The sequence below is a fragment of the Gekko japonicus genome, unplaced genomic scaffold, assembly GCF_001447785.1.
Source record: "Gekko japonicus isolate JY-2015 unplaced genomic scaffold, Gekko_japonicus_V1.1 scaffold465, whole genome shotgun sequence".
In the NCBI taxonomy this organism is placed as follows: Eukaryota; Metazoa; Chordata; class Lepidosauria; order Squamata; family Gekkonidae; genus Gekko; species Gekko japonicus.
In genome coordinates this window covers 618,772-638,719 of record NW_015159724.1, presented here as the reverse complement: position 1 = coordinate 638,719, position 19,948 = coordinate 618,772, and the positions used below count along the sequence as shown (strand labels likewise).

At 44.0% G+C, this 19,948-nt stretch overlaps 1 protein-coding gene across 1 annotated transcript in view; it reads right to left on the bottom strand.

The window, feature by feature from the left end:
- SNTG2 (syntrophin gamma 2) overlaps nt 1-19,948 on the bottom strand; it is a 321,822-nt gene that overhangs the window by 288,121 nt on the left and 13,753 nt on the right. The window lies entirely within an intron of this gene.

Below are 19,948 nucleotides of genomic sequence, written 5' to 3'. Positions count from 1 at the left end.
CAACAAGTCAGTTTTGTGCTGCTTGCATCCACTTTGGCTCTGCTCTTGCACCTAGACCTTCGACCCTCCTGGCTTTGGAATTGGCTCAGTATTCCTGGATCCTTACCCTGACTTGGCTTTGGACTATGCTTCTGGTTAGTGATTTTGGACTTGGCTGTGTTTCTCTGGCTCCTGACCCCAGCTTGGCATTGGACTATGCTTCTGGTTAGTGATTTTGGACTTGGCTGTGTTTCTCTGGCTCCTGACCCTGGCTTGGTTTTGAACATTACACTGTCTTCTTGGCTCCTGACCTTGGCCTGTTCTGGACTCCCTTTGACTGGCACCCTAGCCCATGACATAGTGTGGCAGGGTAGGGTGAGAGATTGCAACAGCCACAAAGTCACTTGGTGATCTTCCATAGCAGAGCAGGGGTTTGAACCCAATTGTTTCAGGTCTTAGCTGATTCTCTAACCACTATACCACACCATCTCTTGATTTGATGCTTGATTCACTGGCTGATGGTGATATCATATGGCTTAATTTCTACAGTGATAATGATGGAGACTGCAGTCAGAAGTCAACAAGGAGACTGCAGTCAGAAGTCAATGATGGAGACTGCAGTCAGAAGTCAACAAGGAAGTTCTCTGGGATTTTTAGGCATATTTTGCACACCATCTAGTTCTGCCCAACTTGCTTTTGAAAAGTCTCATAATCCCTTACAAAAGAATTCTACTGATTTAATCATATCCCACATCCCACCACATCTCATAATCCTTACAAAATGACAAAGCACCCCTGTACCACATTTAGGCTTCCCCAAGAAAAAGTGCAGCAAGAGGCGGAATCAGCCAAGAAAGAAAGGCCTGCTCATGCAACACAAGGACATTATCCAACATTGCCCAAGGAGACAATGTTCACCCTTCTGTCAGCACTACAAGTATATCCAAGATTAATCTATGCTGTATTGGCCCCTTTGTGGCACGATATAAGATGGGTATGAGAGTTTAATAATGACTATGTAATCCCCTATGATTAAACAATATTATTTCCATTCAGCACTGTGGTTGAACAAGCTAACTCTGGCCTGGAGGCCCTATTCCACCCTGTTCTCCGAGGTTTTCCCAACACCTGGAGTCTGGAGAGATTTCCTCCCCTTCTTGGGCAACCACTGCCACCACCTGACCTTTGTAAGGAAGTGCCTGCTGGGAGGGCCAGGACTCCCACTTTCCCTTTCAAGATCTGAGCCCTTGCCTCTGTGTCTCCCACTACCAAGCACCTGGTCACCACAGGGACAGTTTACTGCCTTGTGTGCTCTTGGAGGAATAGCCCCTTATCAACTGCCTGGCTTCCCCCTGGCATGTCCAACACAGTGGAAGTCTGTCTGGTACAGAGAACCACTACCAGCATCAAAACTTATAAAGTATTTATAAAAGAGAAAATGTTCACAAGCATACTTTCAGCACAGCACCAGACTGAGCAAGGGATTCAAAATATATGTGTAAAACAAAAATCCTCTGTTGCTCTCCATATACATGCCCTATCAGTTGTTAAAATATAGGACAGGCTCCTGAGTTTAGGAAGTTACAAATCTCTACAGAGTTTTCCATTACCTCAAAGCTTTCTGTAGCTCTTCAGGACAGCACATAGTTAAATGCAGGCCTCCTCCAAACCTCAGTTAAGACCTCTGTCTGTTCTGATGGACCCAGCACCGAAGAGAACTTTCTTACTGAATTCTCTTTAGTATTTAATTCTTCCAAATCTCTGTTCCCTGATGGAAGGAGGGGCAGCTTGACCATCCCATTCAGTGGGTCCCAAACTTATTTGGCCTACCACCTCCCTTTCAGGAAAAAATATTACTCAGCACCCCCCTGGACATCTACCTTCAAGAAATGAACAAAAAGATGCAGTTTGTGGATCTGCACCTGGATCATTCCAGCCCACATGGATCGTTCCAGCACCCCCAAGGGGGTGGTATTGCCCACTTTGGGAACCAGTAGCCTATTAGCATTTGTATGAAGGTGAGCTGAGGTAAGTCTAGAAAGCAATTAAACTAACTTCCTCCCTTTCTGCCTGTTCTCCGCCCAGAGACGAAGGGGGGAAAAAACTTTTAAAACTTAAAGTTAAGGTTTTGCTCATTTCAAACCTTCAAAGGAAAAAAAAATGCATCTCTTCACAAACACAAACCAGAACGCTTTTAAAACCCTGAATTAGAATTGAGACATAAGTATTTATCCCAGATATAAGATAATAGGAGTATATTTCAAAGCAGTATTAATGACTAATAATCAATATATATATTCAAGTATAAAATAAGGTCTTTTTTTAAAGAAATGCACATAGCCGTTCCCTTTTGATGTAAAATGTGACTGGGTCACCTGTTTGCGGCTACCGCTGAACATTACTCATTCCTCTCTTTTTGTCTCTTTTGGTTCTTTGCAAGCATTCCCCCACTAGGGACATGTCCCCTTTCCCTCAGAACCTGAGTCCTTGTTTGAGAAAGGTTGCGGCTCTTCTGTGGGGATTTTTTCCTGCCAAATGAACCTAAGAGATGTCTGGTGATAGGGTTGGGTTACAGCTGAGCTGAGAACAGTGCTGTGGCTGTCCTCTGCTGCTGGAGTGTTCTATCTTTATTTTTAGTTTTATTATCTCTGTCAGGTGTTTTGCTAGGTGGTAGCCACATTGCGAAGAAGGAAGTTAGTTACTGGCACTTGTTGTTTTGACTCCCTAAATTCTTCTTAAAGGAGACATCAGCAAGGCTGACACAATTTAAAATGCTGGAGTCTCTTGCTTTGAGAGCTGGCTATACAGGCTGTGTAATGCTACCTTGTATAAAAGATACTTTTTGTTTGTATTCCTCCCCTTTAAATTAAGGGTTTGATTTATTTCCTCTTTTGAAGCTCTTAAGCCATAGTTTTAAAGTATTAATTTATGTTTTTAAAGCTGAGTTACCACCTCTGCGGCTAGTTAAAAAGCTGATTAATGACCTGTTAGTAGTAGTAGTAGTGGTGGTGGTCATGGTCGTCAAGATGGGTTCTGGAAGATGGACCCAGAACAACGAAGCAAGTTCCAAGACAACGCTGCCTTCCGATCTTCAGCCCAGGGCCATCATGCACCCTGATGGCATCCCCGCACTTTGCGGTAGTGGTGCAGTGGTGGTACAGTGGCGGCTCCTACTCAAAAGCCTGGCGGAAGAACTCCGTCTTGCAGGCCCTGCGGGACTGCACAAGGTCCCACAGGGCCTGGATCTCCTCCGGGAGCTCATTCCACCAGGTAGGAGCCGCCACCGAAAAGACCCTGGCCCTGGTCACAGCGACTTTTACATCCCTGGGGCCTGGGGTAACCAAAAGATGTTGGTCCCCCGACCGTAGTGCCCTTGGGGGAACGTATCGGGAAAGGTGGTCCCTCAGGTATGCTGCACCCTGGCCATAGAGGGCTTTAAAGGTAAGAACCAGCACTTTGAAGCAAATCCGGTATGCTATTGGCAGCCAGTGCAGCGCCTTCAGCACAGGCCGGATATGGTCTTGCCTAGAGTGACCCATCAGCAGCCTGGCTGCCGCATTCTGCACTAGCTGCAGCTTTCGGATTTGCAACAAAGGCAGCCCCAAGTAGAGAGTGTTACAGTAGTCCAGCCTCGAGGTGACCATTGCATGAATCACTGTGGCCAGGTCATCGCAGTTAAGGAAGGGAACCAGCTGCCGAGCCAGCCGAAGATGACAAAAGGCCAACTTGGCAGTGGCTGCTACCTGGGCCTCCATCATTAAAGAGGAGTCCAGGAGTACACCCAAACTCCTAACCCTCAATGCTGGCACCAGAGGTGCCCCATCAAAGATCGGGAGGGGGAGTCCCAACCCCGAACCGACCAGACCTAGGCACAGGACCTCCGTCTTCACCGGGTTTAGTTTCAGCCAACTCAGTCTGAGCCATCCAGCCACAGCTTGCAGCGCCCGATGAAGGTCATCTGGGTCGGAGTCCGACCAGGCACCCAGCATCAGATAGAGCTGGGTGTCATCCGCATATTGATGACACCCAAGCCCGTACCTCCAGGCAATCTAGGCAAGGGGGCACATATAGATGTTGAACAACATCGGGGACAGCACTGCCCCCTGAGGCACCCCACAATCAAGAGGGTGCCTCCGGGACCGCTGATCCCTAAGCACCACCCTTTGTCCCTGACCTTGAAGAAAAGAGGCAAACCATTGTTAGTGTAGAACTGACACCTCACCCTCAGGCCGCTGCTGTGATAACAGTTTTATAATAATTTTATAACAATTTTAACAGTTTTTGTCCTTTCCTAGTACCATCAGAAGAAAAAGGGGAAATTTTCAGGTGCTAGATGACTGATTTATTATACAAAGTCCCTAAGGGTTTCACTGTGCAGGCTTCATTAGGGCAAATCTATAAAAACATAATTTTGTTTTTAATATAGATAATAGAAAGAATCCATGATAAATTTTTATTTATTTATTTATTCAATTTATACCCCGCCCTTCCTGTGAACAGGCTCCAAAATTACTTCAAAATTATTTAAAATCATACTAAAAAGACAGGATCAAAATTAATTTCCAAAAATAGATACATACTGGTCAATATTATGATGTTTTTATAGATTTCCCCGACAAAGCCTTCATGGCAAAATGTGTAGGGACTTTGTGCAATAAATCAGTCACCTATCACCTGGCATTTTCCCCCTTTTTGTTCTTTTGGCACATTGCTGGTGCAGCCCGGTTTTTCTTTATCCTTGGCTTTCCTAGTGCCACCATTATCGCTTTATTTTATTATTTTACTGCTTTATTATTTTATATTAATCCTTATATTTAACTCCGGTTCATATCTATATTTAACTCCAGCTGAATATTACACTCTCCTTTTAAGGCTAGGATGGGGATCAATGTAGATACCCCCTTGAAGAAGGAATACAATGTGTAACAAAACAGAGCAGGCTAGAGAATTTCTTTGGGATAGAAACAAAAAAATGTTTTGATGTTTTGGGCCCTTCAGGAAAGGAGTTAACAACAAGATACTGATCAAGAGTTGGAGGAGAGCATAGGACCTGGGGGAAAAGCTACCATTACAATGTTCTTTATTAGGAGATATAGAAGCTGAAACAGCTGAAGCTCTTCTCTCAAGGGCAGTTCTTGAGTGAGCTCTCTCAGCCCCACCTACCTCACAGGGTGTCCATTGTGGGGAGGGGAAGGGATTGTAAGTGACACTGAGACTTCTTCGGGTAGTGAAGGGTGGGGTATAAATTCAATTTCTTCTTTCTCTTCTTCCTTTCCTCCTCCTCCTTCTGGTTTCAGAGTCATTAGGACACTCAAATAGCTTGACAAATTATCCCAATTTAATAGAATATTTTTCCCCTAAGGCTGTCGTTGTAAATTTGGGATGCGACCACCCTTAAAAACCACTGCAGTTAGGGCCAATCACTCTGCATGATTTTGTATTTAGATTACTGTATCTTTATTTATATGCCAATAAAAGGCTCTGGATTGAGTTAGGGCCAATCTAGTTGTTACATCATCCACAGGTTGGACCCATAGATGGCACTGCCATTTTAGAGCTGAACTTTAGCCATTTAAAATGATGTGAAGGGATCAGGCCCTCAGCCCGGCAGCACCAGATGATCTTGTTATCCCTCCCATCTGTTTTGGCACTTGACAAGGCTCAGGACAGTGGTGAAATAAGAGCACTCAGTCCCACTGCACTGCAGACACAATTAGGTTCGGGCCTTTGAGGTATTTTAAATGGTCTGAATTCAACTCTACAATGGTGTCAGTATCCATAGGTCCAACCCCTGGATGTTGTTGCATCTAGTTTGGCCCTTAGCATAAGTGTTTTTAGGCCCAACTTTAATTTGCATAGTTCCAATGGAATAGCACTTTGCATCTTTGGAGTTTGTCAAAAGATTTGTACCTTTGTAGCAACTGGGATAGTATGCCTTGTTTTCAACACAGTTAAGGTGCCTATACCCTCACCTGGAGAAGACTATTCACCTACTTTGGGTGGGTGGGGGAATCTGGCAGGGTCCTTGTACCACAACATTAAATGAGCTTTGGGAATGAACCTGTATGGACACCGTGAGCTACGCTATGAGACAATTACAGCTGAGCCTTGTCTTCTCTACTACGAAGATGTGCATGATCTAGTAAAGACTGCCTACTAATTCAACCCTTCATGTCTGTATATGCAAAGAGGCTTTAGAAAGACCATTAGACTTAGTCCCTGAACTATTTAAGAAAATATGGGGATTGTTTGAGTATTTTTAAAGCAAGAATCAAAATGAAGGCTTAATTAGTTCTTTGAGCAAAGTTTGAAGCCCACCTTCAACTTAAGTGGCTCTTTCATTGGAGAAAGGCTCCTTGGAGGATGGTTGGAGACAGCCCATTTTGATAAACTACATGTTACAAATGTAACCACAAAAACAACAAGAACTATGAAAAAATGTGCTAAAGAAAAAATAACCTTTCTTTACAATTGCATGCTGAAGTTTTTCTGTGTGCTAAAGTTACAAAAATACATGTATTTAACAATATATATTGCAAAATATCCATTACAAGTATTATAAGGGCCATCCAGGACCATCCTATGAAGATTACAGATACATACTTCGTATCTTCCTTAGAGATGGACTATCTACATGAAACTAATAATGAAAAGAGTACAGTAAGCAAGAATAATAAGCAAACATGATATCTCTCCTTATACATAATTCAGTATGAACATTCTATATTGAACATTCTAAATTTCACATCCTTAGCGTTAGGCTGGAAGAAATGCCACTCAGAGGACACTGGCTGGGTTGACTGGCTGCTTTGTGCAGTCCCGCCCAGCGTTCCAAGGTCATTTGCATATGGAAGCTGATTGGACCTCACTCCATTCCACACCTCAAACTCACCCCCCCCCCGCAAGGCAGTTGGAATTTTCAGTTAGGGATGAAGCCTGCTGAGGGTGGGGTCTGAGGAGGAGGAGGAAGAGGGGGACCTCAGACAAATACAATGCCATACTGCCCACATGCCCACACTCCAGACAAGCTGTTGCCAGTCTCCAGGTGACAGCTGGAGAGATCTTAAAGCTTTGGTGCTACTTCAAAGTGTTTGCATATGGAAGCTGATTGGACCACACTCCATTCCACACCTCAAACTCACACCCCCCCCCGGCAAGGCAGTTGGAATTTTCAGTTGGGAGAGGAGAATGATGTCAGCTGCTCCCTAGGCAGAGGCTGGGGGGAGGGTGGGGTCTGAGGAGGAGGAGGGGGACCTCAGACAGATACAATGCCATACTGCCCACACTCCAGACAAGCTGTTGCCAGTCTCCAGGTGACAGCTGGAGAGATCTTAACGCTTTGGTGCTACTTCAAAGTGCTGCAATTTATCAACACAGTAGTGTTTCAGAAAATCTTTAGGAATTGTTTGGTGCATTTATGATGGGGCTCCTGGGGAACTATTGTTGCCAATCTTGGCCCAGCAGCCATCAAACCATTCTCTTCAACCCCCTGCTGTGCAGCTGACTCCCCCTAGGGTTGCCAATCTCCAGGTGGGACCTGGAGATCTCCCACTGTTACAATTGATCTCCAGATGACAGAGATCAGTTCCCCTGGAGAAAACAGATGCTTTGGAGGGTAGACCCTATGACATTATACCTGCTGAGTCCTTCCGCCCCCCCCAATGCTGCCCTCTACAGAATCCACCCCCCAAACCTCCAGGTATTTCCCTCCTTAGAGCTGGCAACCCTACATTCTCCTCAGTGCCTGTTGGTAGGCAACTAAGCATGGTCCTGTCACTTACTTTGGCCTTTGGGAGAAAACACATTGGGGCCAGTCCTGATAGGGTTGCCAACTCCAGATGGGAAATTCCTGGAGATTTGAGGGATGGAGCCTGAAGAGGGTGAGGTTTGAGGAGGGGTGGGGCCTCAGACAGGTACACTGCCATAGACTCCACCCTCCAAACCAGTCAGTCCCTGGAGAGCACTCAGTATTACAACTGCTCTGCAGAAGGGAGGGCAGAAGTCAGCTGTTTACCCAAACATTTATAAAAAGCAAGAGTTCAAGTAATTGGTTAAGACCGTATGGGTTGTAAGGTTTTAGTCGGTGTATCCAGAAGGCTTCTCTCTGATACAATGCCTTTTGAATATCTATCCTATTGTATCTCAGAGCAGCTGGGAATATCACAAACTATATGCCAGTGTTTTAAATTGATCTTTTTAATAGAATCAGCAAGAGGTATATAAAAGGCACCGAAAATGTTCATTTTTTTTTAGACAGGTTGATCTCTTTAAATATGTGTGACTGCAATATACTGTATCACCTGGGATTATCTCTACTAGATTTTGACTAGTTACTGATATCAATTTTATGATACTTTTACAGTAAGGATAATGTCTAGTAACAATAACAACAGAACAAGAACATAAACCCTGCAATCTATATATTTAATCCCATCTGTGGATATCTGAATCTGTAGATCAGGGCCACACTGACACTAAACAGATTTTCCTGGACATGTATGAAACCCCCCCAGGTTTGCAGAAAAATCTGAAATGTTAATTCCCCCTTCCCAATAAAAAGAACAGAGAACGTACTTAACTTCCTTCTGCAGAGCAGACAGCAAGGGTGTCCAGGAGCCACTCTGGGCCCAGTTGCAGTGGCAGCTGACTCTGGGCCTGGCCATGGCAGTGGTATCTGGGAGCCATGCCAAGCCCAGTGGTTTCCAGACACTGCTGAGGCCAGATCCAGAGGGCTGGAGCTGCACCTGGTTTGGGGAGAATAGGATTCGCCTCCATGCTAGAAAGGAAATGGATGGGGGGGTCTAAGGACGGGATTCTCACAAATTAGGACACATCAATCTCCAATTTGAACGTATTTATTACCTATGTTGCCCCCCCCCCCAGTTGAACTGAAACAGATGATAACCTGAAACCGAGCCTGTCATTCTTTTGATCTGTTTTTTTAAAAATATTGTCACTATTTTGCATGGTAATTTAACAAGCCACCCCTATATATACAACTATTATATTTAATTCCATTTCATCATCTAACAAAGTGTGCATGAACACAAAAGCTCACATCTTGAATAAAAATGTGTTGGTCTTAAAGGTGCCATTGGACTAACTTTGTAGGATTCACCCCTGTAAATCTTGCAGGCTCTCACCAGCAAAAGCAGATCAAAGTAAGGAGGGGGGAAAGAGAGAGAGGGGAATATTGACAAGAAGAGGAGGGGGAAGAACGAGGGGGATTGTCAAAGAAGGGAGGAGGAGAATTGTTTTTATACCCCACTTTTCACTATCCAAAGTTTCTCAAAGCAGCTTACAATCGCCTTCCCTTCCTATCCCCACAACAGACAATCCATGAGGTAGGTGGGGCTGAGAGAGCTCTAACGGAACTGTGACTGATCCAAGGTCACCCAGCTGGCTTCATGTGGAGAAGTGGGGAATCACACCCAGTTCTCCAGATTAGAGTCCACCGCTCTTAACCAGTACACCACACTGGCTCTCAAATGGGGGAAGATTGACAGTGAAGAAGTAGGGGAGATTGATGGAGAAGGGGTGGGGTGGGGCCAAAAAAGATAGGGGGTAGGTTAACAGATAAAGGGAGGGGGGAAAGAGGGGTACTGTCAGAAAAGGGGAGCAGGGAGAAATTGAGAAGGGAAGGATTGAAAGCAAAGGGGGGGAGAGAAAGTGAGGGAGAAGATTGACAGCAAGGGAGGGGGTGAGAAAGAGGAAGGAGATTGTTAAAGAAGGCAAGAGAGGGAAGGAAGCAAAAGGGGATGGGATTTACTATCCCCACAAGTTTCTTGCAGGTCCCCAATTGTATTTTATAGCATTGTATACTTCTTTACACATTTTAACAGCAAAGTGCATTTTGCCAGCTTTTGATTTTTTTCAAACTAAAAGAGACAGTAAACCATTTCAAATTGCACTGTCTAGAAAAAAAGTTAAAAGTTGTCAAACGCAAATTACATATTAAACATTGAATACATCTGGCTTAATTCTAGACATGGGATAGTTCGTTAGTTACTGGTTTCATAGCATATGCATTTGTTAACAAGCTAGGTTATGGCAAGGGTACTTACTTAACTACTAGTGGTGCCAGAACTGGCTATGTTAAATAGATGTATATTCTTGAAAATGTATGTTCTTGAAACATGTTCCATTTATCAAGTAAGTAACAGGATGTGTAGTTTATCTTCTCCAGCCCAAAACGTGGGATGAGCAGGCCCATGCAATCAGTGGTTTCCATTATACAGTCTTATAAAATGTATCATTTATTACTTATATCAAGTCTTTCAAATAAAAGCCTTGTTAAAAATAGCCCTGGGTTATAACGCAGGCAGTTTCTGTTAATTATATTAGCCTTGGAACAGGAGTGATTAACAGCTGGTTCTCAATCTGTGTGATCTTAATCATGAGAAAGTAAGCAGTAATGGCTTGTTTAATTACTGTAAACACAGTGTGTCACCAGCTAATTAGATATGATTGATTACTGTCAACCGGATTCTCTACTCAAGACACCAGACACAAACATCTGAATTCAGTAATACATGCTCGAACTGAACTTTCAGAATGTCGCCTTTTTTTGTTAAAAGACAGGCATTAAAAATGTTACTTCCACTGGATAGGATATACCTGAATTGCAAGGGCAGTCAATGACGTTTAAATAGACATTATAATAGTGAGTGAAATTCTGAAACAAAAGCGGACAATTTTGATATAAAACTGACAGGTAAATTTGTCTCACAACTGGATGTTTAAACTTATTGCTAAACTTATTGCTAAAATGTCTGTAATCTCACTTCTGCAGACAAAGGGTTAGCTATAGTAAGCATGTAGCCTTTTCCTCTTTAAAAAAGTGACTGGTTTAGCATTGGGTGTGGGGGGGGGGAGCCTCGGCAAATTTGCCCTGGCCAGGCAGCAGTGACACTGAGTCAGGCTGTGCAACTCTCCTAGGGGGAGGGGGATGGATAGCACAGTGGCCTCCTTCTAGCCAGTAGCTACCCATGACAGTCTCCTGGCGTCCCCTGACCAGCTGGTCCCAGATAGGATGGATCAAGAGATCCAGCTCCGAGGGCCATCAGCCCAACAGAACTTTCCCCACTACCCATAGCAGCCAATCTGCTGCTGAGTTCAGGCCAGCACACAGCATTTCCCGCAATTTTATCCTTATCACAACCTTTTGAGATAGGTTAAGGTAACAGACTGTGATAGGTCCAGGTCACCCAGTAAGTTTGTCAACTCTAGCTTAGGAAATTCTTGGAGATTTGGGGGGGGGAGCCTGGGGAGGGCAGGGTTGGGATGGGGAGGGTCCTCGGGAGGTATAATGCCATAGAATCCACCCTCTGAAGCTGACATTTTTTCCAAGGGAGCTGTAGTCTGGAAATCAGTTGTATTTCCAGGATAATTCCAGGGCCTACCTGGAGAATGGCGAACCTAACACCCAGTGAGTTTCAGACCTTGGTAGGGATTTGAACTGACCTCCTCCTAGTATATTATATTTCAGTGACATCATACATAAAACTCATATGGGTTCTGGCTCCATAAATTGCCTGTGCTCCTTGGAGTAAAGGTACAGTAAGATGTCTTAACTAGATAAGAATACTAATTTTTTTTTAAAAAAACCAACACTTCCTTACACTCATTAAATTTACACCTGTTAGCCCACACTCTCTGTCCAAGTGGTTCAGGACAGAGCTAAGAGTTGATCCCAGCCTGCTCCATACAACTTAATTAAAAGTCAAGGCAAAGCCTGAAAATCAGAACTCTAAGTATAAACTTCAGGGTCCTAAAACAACAGCCCACATGAACAAAAAGCACCACCAAGCAAACAGATGGGATAAGATTTTACTGTTTTCTTTCAGGGGATTGGGGGGGGGGAAGCATCTACCATTGAAAGGAGGCGTTCAAAACTCTCATGTTCAAGCAGAACACTACATGGAATTATTTGGATTCTATCTTCTAAAAATAAATGAATATGAAAGTAAGAATCAAAATTATTACTATAACTCAGCTACATACAACAAATAACATCTTAATAGGGCCTAATCACACGCAGAAGTTGCTGCGGGATACTCATGGATGCCGGGCGGGTTTTACGGGCGCGATCAAACGGGCACATCTGGCAAGCATCGCACACCCATTGCCAACCCGTCGCGTCCGGCCAAAGATCCTGAGTTAAAAGATACCGGAGAAAGTCCACTATCTAACACTTGCGATGAGCCGCAGACAGACGTCCTCTGTCTGATCGCTCCAGCACACTCCCCTTGCTGCATTGAAGCACGCCAGAAATGCGTGCTAACGAAACAAAACCCCGATTCCCTGCCATCACGTCTGATTGTGTTCGGGCTGGTCAAAGTGTGCTGGCACAAAAAACCACGCCTCCCCCCCCACACATTATCTGGCCCGTGTGACCGGGGCCAAAGAATTTTTTATCAATAGTCTGACAAGTAGGATGTGTTTTACCATGCACTTATAAAATCTGAATTCTTTCCAAATGATAAATTTGGTTAGAATAGATTATCTAAATGTGGATTAATCATAGTTATATGATTTATGAAGCTTCAGTAATCCAATGCCAGGGAAGAAGCCACCGAAGAATAAGAAGAACTGATATAGTAAATGGCCCTGAAGTATTCAAGAAAGGATCTGAATTTCATTCCTAGTTATCTAACACATCACCATAATCTCTTTGTCTTCAGTTTTCATCTGTCCAAAGAATGGTGAGAGACTAAGAACAGTATAGCTTGGATTTGTGCATCAGGCGCCAATACTACAACTGTGGAAAGTTGCAGGAAATTCTTTTAAATTTCCACAAAATCACAAAGATAAATAAGAGATGAAAGCATTTAGAAGTTCAAGGTCACTGAAATAGATGCCCTTGAAAACTATCACATAAACAATGGCTTGCCAGGAGAGGTTTATAGAAAGATCAAGCAAAGTTAAAACATGATGGATAAGAGATTACAGTATGTCAATACAAAAATACTCAGCATTTTTCAGCATAAAGACAGATCATCCATATCTATAACACAATTCATAGATCAAGAAAACTGTATATTTGCTATAAAAGAGCTTCTGAGGATTTTCAAAACATACTTGCTTTCCAAAAGTGCACCATCTACATTACTTGCACAAACACAAACTAAAATTACAACAGCCTCCCCAATTATACTACTTTTCCTATATACTACAACATGCCAAAATACAGCACAAAAATAATGATCCTGCCACCCCACAAGTGCTTTCTCCTCTAAAATGGACAAGAAACATTTCTTCTGATCCTTTTTCTCACATGGTTGCCTTTTAGCTTGATTATCAGTGTTTTAGGGTTTGTGCTTTTAGGATGTGAACACCTACAAACAGTGCAACAGCCCTCTGCAGATAGGGTTGTCACATCCCTCCTGACCATGAGAGGGTGGGGTGGGTTAGGGTTGCCAGACCCAGGTTGGGAAACTCCTGGAGATTTGGGGATGGAGCCTGAGGAGGAGAGGGACCTCAGTGGGGTACAGTGCCAAAGAGCCCCCCCCCCAAGCATCAGCTTTCTCCAGGGGAACTGATCTCTGTAGTCTGGATATAAATTGTAATTCCAGGGGATTCCCAGGTCCCACCTGGAGACTGGCATCCCTAGTAGATATTAAGTTCATGAAAACTAGAAGCCTGGTAATCACACATATCATGAGCACACGGTCCCCATGAAGCACCCAACTGCACAATTGCTATGGTGTTTGAACTGGGTAATGCATGTATTTTCTGTAGTTTGCGTGTATGGAGTCAGTATGCACATGGAAAATCTACACTTTTCCCCGTTTTAAGATGATATAGCAATCTTGCATATTGTGTGCATTATGTGGACCATACACTGCCCCAATGTGTGGTTGGAGGACTCCCAGTTCTTGTGAATGTAGTATCTGCACAAGTCTTATCTTTCCCCCTAATTGCATTTATATGTTACTACATGGCTACAACCACCCACATTTCCTACTGCATTATCCAGAGGGCTGTTAGAATGGTCCTTATCTCCTTTGCATTCCTGGAAAGTTCTTTTGAAAAATTAATTTATTATGTTTTTTTGTTAAAATAATTTCTAAAGTAGAATTACTTTTAGCATTGATTTACATTTCTTTAAAAGACATTTGAAATGAAGAGATCTCTATGTAGACAGGTGAACACTTAAAAAATGTTATAGAGATCTTAATTCTATGGAGTAACTACCTAAGAATAATCTAAATGTTTAAATACAATATAGCTAGCATTTTCATGCTACTTCGTCAACACTCCATGCCAAATTTAATGAGAATCAATCTCTGGATAGGTTGACAAGTGTCTCTTTCAATAACACCTCTTTAAAATGTGTATTACCTGTCAAAAGTGCCAACAGCACAGGTGAGAATGTAGAAGGTGAAACTGTGATACAGACTGAATGTTTAAATTTTTTAAAAATCAGTTAAAAGCTTTAAAAAGAAGAGATTTATATTGGGACTGAGAACACAGATGAGAACTGGAATGTCAATAAAAATATAGTGTTTGCTAGGCAGGCAGATAAAAGAATAGCTTTCACATACTATTCTGGAACTGTTATTTTGCCCACATACTGGAGTGAATTATGAAAGAAAATCTAGATATTGTATGTACTGATTACACAGTTGCACTGGTAGTAATATGAATGGAAACACAGTGTAGCTCCTGAAGCAAGAATAGTTATCATTTCCCATAGAAAGCCAATGTAACAGGGAGAAAAGCAGGCCAGACCCTTCTATTCAACATAAGTTTTCCACATGCAGACAAACTGGATCATTACATCTTCACCCATGCCATCTTTAGTTGTACAGACTACTAGATAGATACCATTCATTGATAGTAACTGAGGAAGTTCAGCTCCAGAACACATATCTGGAATAAGTTTGACACAAAGTAATGCTTTCAGGAAGGTGAGAACTTCAACAAGATTTCTTCATAGAAAAGACTATATGAATACAGTATGGTTTCAGGTACTTAGCAAGGTTGTGTGGTTTGACAGTGTGGTGTAGTGGTTAGACTGCTGGACTAGGATCTAAGAGATCCATGTTCAAATCCTCACTCTGCCATGGAAACTCACTGGGTGAAGCTCACATACTCTCAGACTAACCTACTTCACATGATTTTGTAAGGATAAAATGGAGAACAATGCAGCTGCTGGTGTGACCTTGGGTCAGTCATAAGTTCTTTCCAAGCTGTTCTAAAAAGTGCAGTTCTCAAGAGAGCTCTCTCAGCCCCACCTACCTCACAGGGTGGCTGTTGTGCAGAGGGGAAGGGAAAGGAGATTGTAAACCACTCTGAGACTCCTTCGAGCAGTGAAGGGCAGGGTATAAATCCAATCTCCTCTCCTCCTCCTCTAAGTAGAGTCCACACTGGGAAGTAAGGTGGGTGTAAATGAAATAAATAAAAAGGTTTGTTTTAAATCCTCCAGACCTTTAGCTTTCTGCCATTTTAGAGACTGACAGATACTGATTGACAGATACTGTTTTATTAAGCAGATTGACAGATACTGATTCATTAAGGGTTGCTGTCCTAAGGAAAGCTTGTTTAGCTATACATTCGTAATTGTTCCATTAAAACAAAGCCTCTGACCCATGAAGAACACCCTCCCCCCAATTTGATTCCACAGTCATCTCACCATCACAATTTGTGCAGGCATATGTTCCACTATTTCTAACCCAATTCTTTAATTCTTTGCCCAGAAAAATTCAAATTGCAATTGCAAACATGCAATTGCCTTTTCCAACCCTGACTGATAATCTGAAAATTGCCTAGGTATAGTGTTATAGGCCATTTTAAGGAAACTGGAAGCCCCTTGTCTGTCTTCAGGTCCAATATTGGATCACTTCAGCCGACTCTCCCAGGAGGAAGTTGACAGGATACTGGCAGCAGTGACGCCTACTACATGCCTCCTTGAAAGTCTGCAGGCAGGGCATTCAGATCCCGCTGGGGGAAATTATCAAATTGTCCTTGTCTACTGGGACTTTCCCAGGGGCTCTAAAGGAGGTGGTAGTCCATCTGCTCTTTAAAAACCCAACACTGGGCCCTATGGTCCTGGCCAACTACTGCCCAGTGTCGAATCTACCATTCCTGGGCAAGGTGGTTGAGAGAGTGGTGGCTGAACAACTCCAGGCTTTCCTGGATGATGCTTTCATCCTCGATCCTTTCCAGTCTGGCTTCTACCCTGGCCATGGGATGGAGACTGCTCCAGTCACGGATGACCTCTGTAGACATCTGGATCAGGGCGGGTTGGTGCTGCTGTTATTACTTTATCTGACAGCAGCATTCGACATGGTCAGTTATGATCTACTGACCCACTGCCTTGCTGACGTAGGAGTTCAGGGGACTGCCTTGCAATGGTTTTCCTCCTTTCTCCATAGTCGGGGACAGAGGTTGGCGCTGGGCGAGAGGACCTCCCTGCAATACCCACTGGAATGTGGAGTGCCTCAGGGGGTGATCCTCTCACCAATGTTATTTAACATCTATATGCACCCCCTTGCCCAGTTAGTCCGGAGGTATGGGCTGGGTTGCCATCAATATGCAGATGACACCCAGCTCTATCTGTTATTGGAAGGCCATCTGTCCTCCACCCCTGATAATTTGGCTGAGGCTCTGGAGGCTGTGGCTGGATGGCTGCAGTAGAGTCAGTTGAAGCTAAATCCATTGAAGACAGAGGTCCTGTACCTGAGTTGGAAGGGAGGGGATATGGGTATCAGGCTTCCCATGCTGGAAGGGGCACCTTTGGTGCCAGCCCAGAAGGTGAGGAGTCTGGGAGTGACACTGGATGCCTCTCTTTCCATGGAGGCCCAGGTTACTGTAGCCGCCTGATCTGCCTTTTTCCATATCCAGCAGATTATGTTGCTGAAACCCTCCCCCTCCCCCCAAGACTTGGCTACAGTGACCCATGCAATGGTCATTTCCAGGCTTGACTACTGTAATTCACTCTACGCAGGCTTACCCTTGAGGCTGACCCGGAAATTACAGCTGGTGCAAAATGCAGTTGTGTGCCTGGTAACAGCAACACCTATATAGGCTCATGTTTGGCAGGTACTTTGCCAATTGCATTGGTTACCAGTAGAGTTCCAGCTCCACTTCAAGGTACTGGTAATAACCTTTAAAGCCTTACACGGCCTGGGACCAACATATCTGAAGGACTGCCTCTTCCCGTGTATGCCTCGAAGAGCACTACGCTCTATGGATCAACACCTCCTGATAGTCCCTGGCCCAAAATACATTAGTCTTGCCTTAACCAGGGCCAGGGCTTTTTCCACCCTGGCCCCTGCATGGTGGAACATACTCCCCATTGAGATCAGGATCCTGTGGGATCTACTTCACTTCCACAGGGCCTGCAAGATGGAGCTGTTCTGCCAGGCCTTTGGCTGAGGCAGCAGACGTCCATATATGGCCTCCCTGATGTGTTTGTCACTCTTTTAACAACTACTGGCTATGGCCAGGAACCTCCCACAACCAGAATTTTTTTTTTTTGTTATTAGCTGTGACCACCGTTTTAATATTTATGATGATGTTTTAAATGTTAATGTTATTACATTAACTAATATATTTTGTATAAATAATATGTTGTTACCTATCTGAGCCCACTTTTGGGAAGGGCAGCCTATAAATGTGAATAAATAAATTAAAAAAACTTTTTTCTTCTGGCAGTCAGGTTGCAGCTGATTTATGGCAACCAGTTTGGTTTTCAAGGCAAGAAACATTCAGAGTGACCCTGGTATTCCCTGGTGGTCTTCCATCCAAATACTGACCAAGGTTGACCCTGTTCAGCTTCCAAGAGCTGATGAGTCTGGGCTAGCTTTATCTATCCAGGTTAGAGCTTAATTTCTATAGCTCTCTAGATTTTAAGTGTATCTATTTCATCTGTTAATGGGAGAAATACTAGTAGGAACTAGCTGCAGTATAATCTGCACATGAAAGCTCTTTTCTGTTTGCAAAGCAAGAAAGTTATCAAACTAAACTGCAGAGCTAAATATCCAAGGAAGAAGGTGAACAGGTTTCCCCATTCATCTTCTAATGCAACAATATATGGCATCAGTATAGCAGAATTCCAATCAATCTGAGATGCCTGGCAGATGGTAAAGCTGCAAAAGGTCATGGAGAATTCAAAAGGTCAATATGAACAATCTGGCCCAAGAGGATGAAGCAACAGAAGGTAGCAAAGGACTGACATCACACCTGAATCCTAACTAAACTTCTCATTGACCTTTACTTCTCTCTTTCTCCAGATAAACTGTTTTGGTTTTATAAGTAATTAGGAATAAGGCCCGTTATGGAAATAAATACAATGAGCTCTAGAAAGAGGCTCTGGGAGAGTGCCAAGGCCTTGGGCACTCAGCGTCAATGTGATGTGGTGACCTCAGCAGAGTATAATGGCACAGAGTCCACCATTTTCTCTGACCTCTGCTACCTGAAAAGCAGTTGTAATTTTCAGTGATCTCCAGCCCTCACCTGGAGATTGGCAACAATTGTTACCCAGGAAGAAATGGCTGGTTTTGAGGGTCTATGGTATTATACTTGTCTGAGGTCCCACCCCTCCTCAAATCTCACCCTCTCCAGACTCCACCCCTCAAATCTCCATGAATTTCCAACCAGGAGTTGGCAACCCTATCTCCTTCCCAGCCAAGCATCAACCTGCCATTATCTGTCCCTCTGATTTCAGCTTTGCATCTACTACTCCCTCCCTCCTGGAGATCAGTTGTAATTCTGAGTGATTTCCACCCCTCTCCTGAGATTGGCAACAGTGGTTCCCCAGAAGAGAATGGCTGGTTGGGATGGTGGAGTCTATGGCATTGTACATGTCTGACGTCCCACCCCCCTCACCTTTTCCAAGTTTCATCCCTCAAATCTCCAGGAATTTCCCACCCGGAGTTGGCAACCCTATTTCCTTCCCAGCCAATCATCAACCTACCTTTATTTCCTCCTCACTCCAGCTTTCCATTTCCCCCAAACACACACACACACCAGCAGCCTCTTCCATGCTCTGAAGCCCTGACTACCACAGAGTCCACCATTTTCTCCAGGGAAACTGATCTCTGCCATCTGGAGAGCAGTTGTAATTCTGAGTGATCTCCAGCCCTCACCTGGAGATTGGCAACAATGATTTTCCAGGAGGAAAAGTAGTCTTTCTCTGCAATGGGGACCAAAGCAGCTTACATCATTCTCCTCTCCCCCTTTTGACTTCCACAACAACCCTGTGAGGTAAGTAAGGCTGAAAGTCTGTGACTGGTCCAAAATCACCCACTCAGCTTCTAAAGCAAGAACCTGGATCTAGCAGACCCTGTTCTAAAGAACTGACTGCTACGCCTAGGGCAGCCAACCTCCAGGTGGAGCCTGAAGATCACCAGGTATCACAACTGAACTCCAGACAACAGATTCCCCCCTCCCGGAGAAAATAACTGCTTTGGAAGGTGGGCTGTATGGCATTCTGTTCAGGTGAGGCCTCTTCCCTTCCCAAACCCTGGCTTCCATAGACTCTACCAGAAAATCTCCAGGAATCTACCTACCTGGAGCTGGCAACCCTAGTCAGGACTGGCCCCAATGAGTTCCTCACAAAGGCCTGTTTCCTTCCTTTGTCTGAACCAAGCTTGGTTGGCTACCATGGCGAAATGGGCTCCAGTTTACAACTCAGCTGTTTGCCTCCCACACTCGTCCCATGGGCGTATCTCATTCCTTCAGTTCGCTGCCACCACTCACTGAATTGTCACTGCCTTTTTAGAGGGCTGAATCTCCCTATTTGGAGATGGAATCCCCAATCTTTGGGGGGATCCCTGGAAAGTTGGCAACCCAAGGGTCTGGCCTTTCCTTGCTTCCCTAAGCCTTCCCTTTGGTATTGTGCAGAGCAGGGAGAGTATGTGGTCAGAGCACAACACAGATTATTAGCCCAAATTAAATAATTCATTTAACTATTTACACAGTTGTGGAGCACACACACACTGTAGGAGTAAGCACACACTAT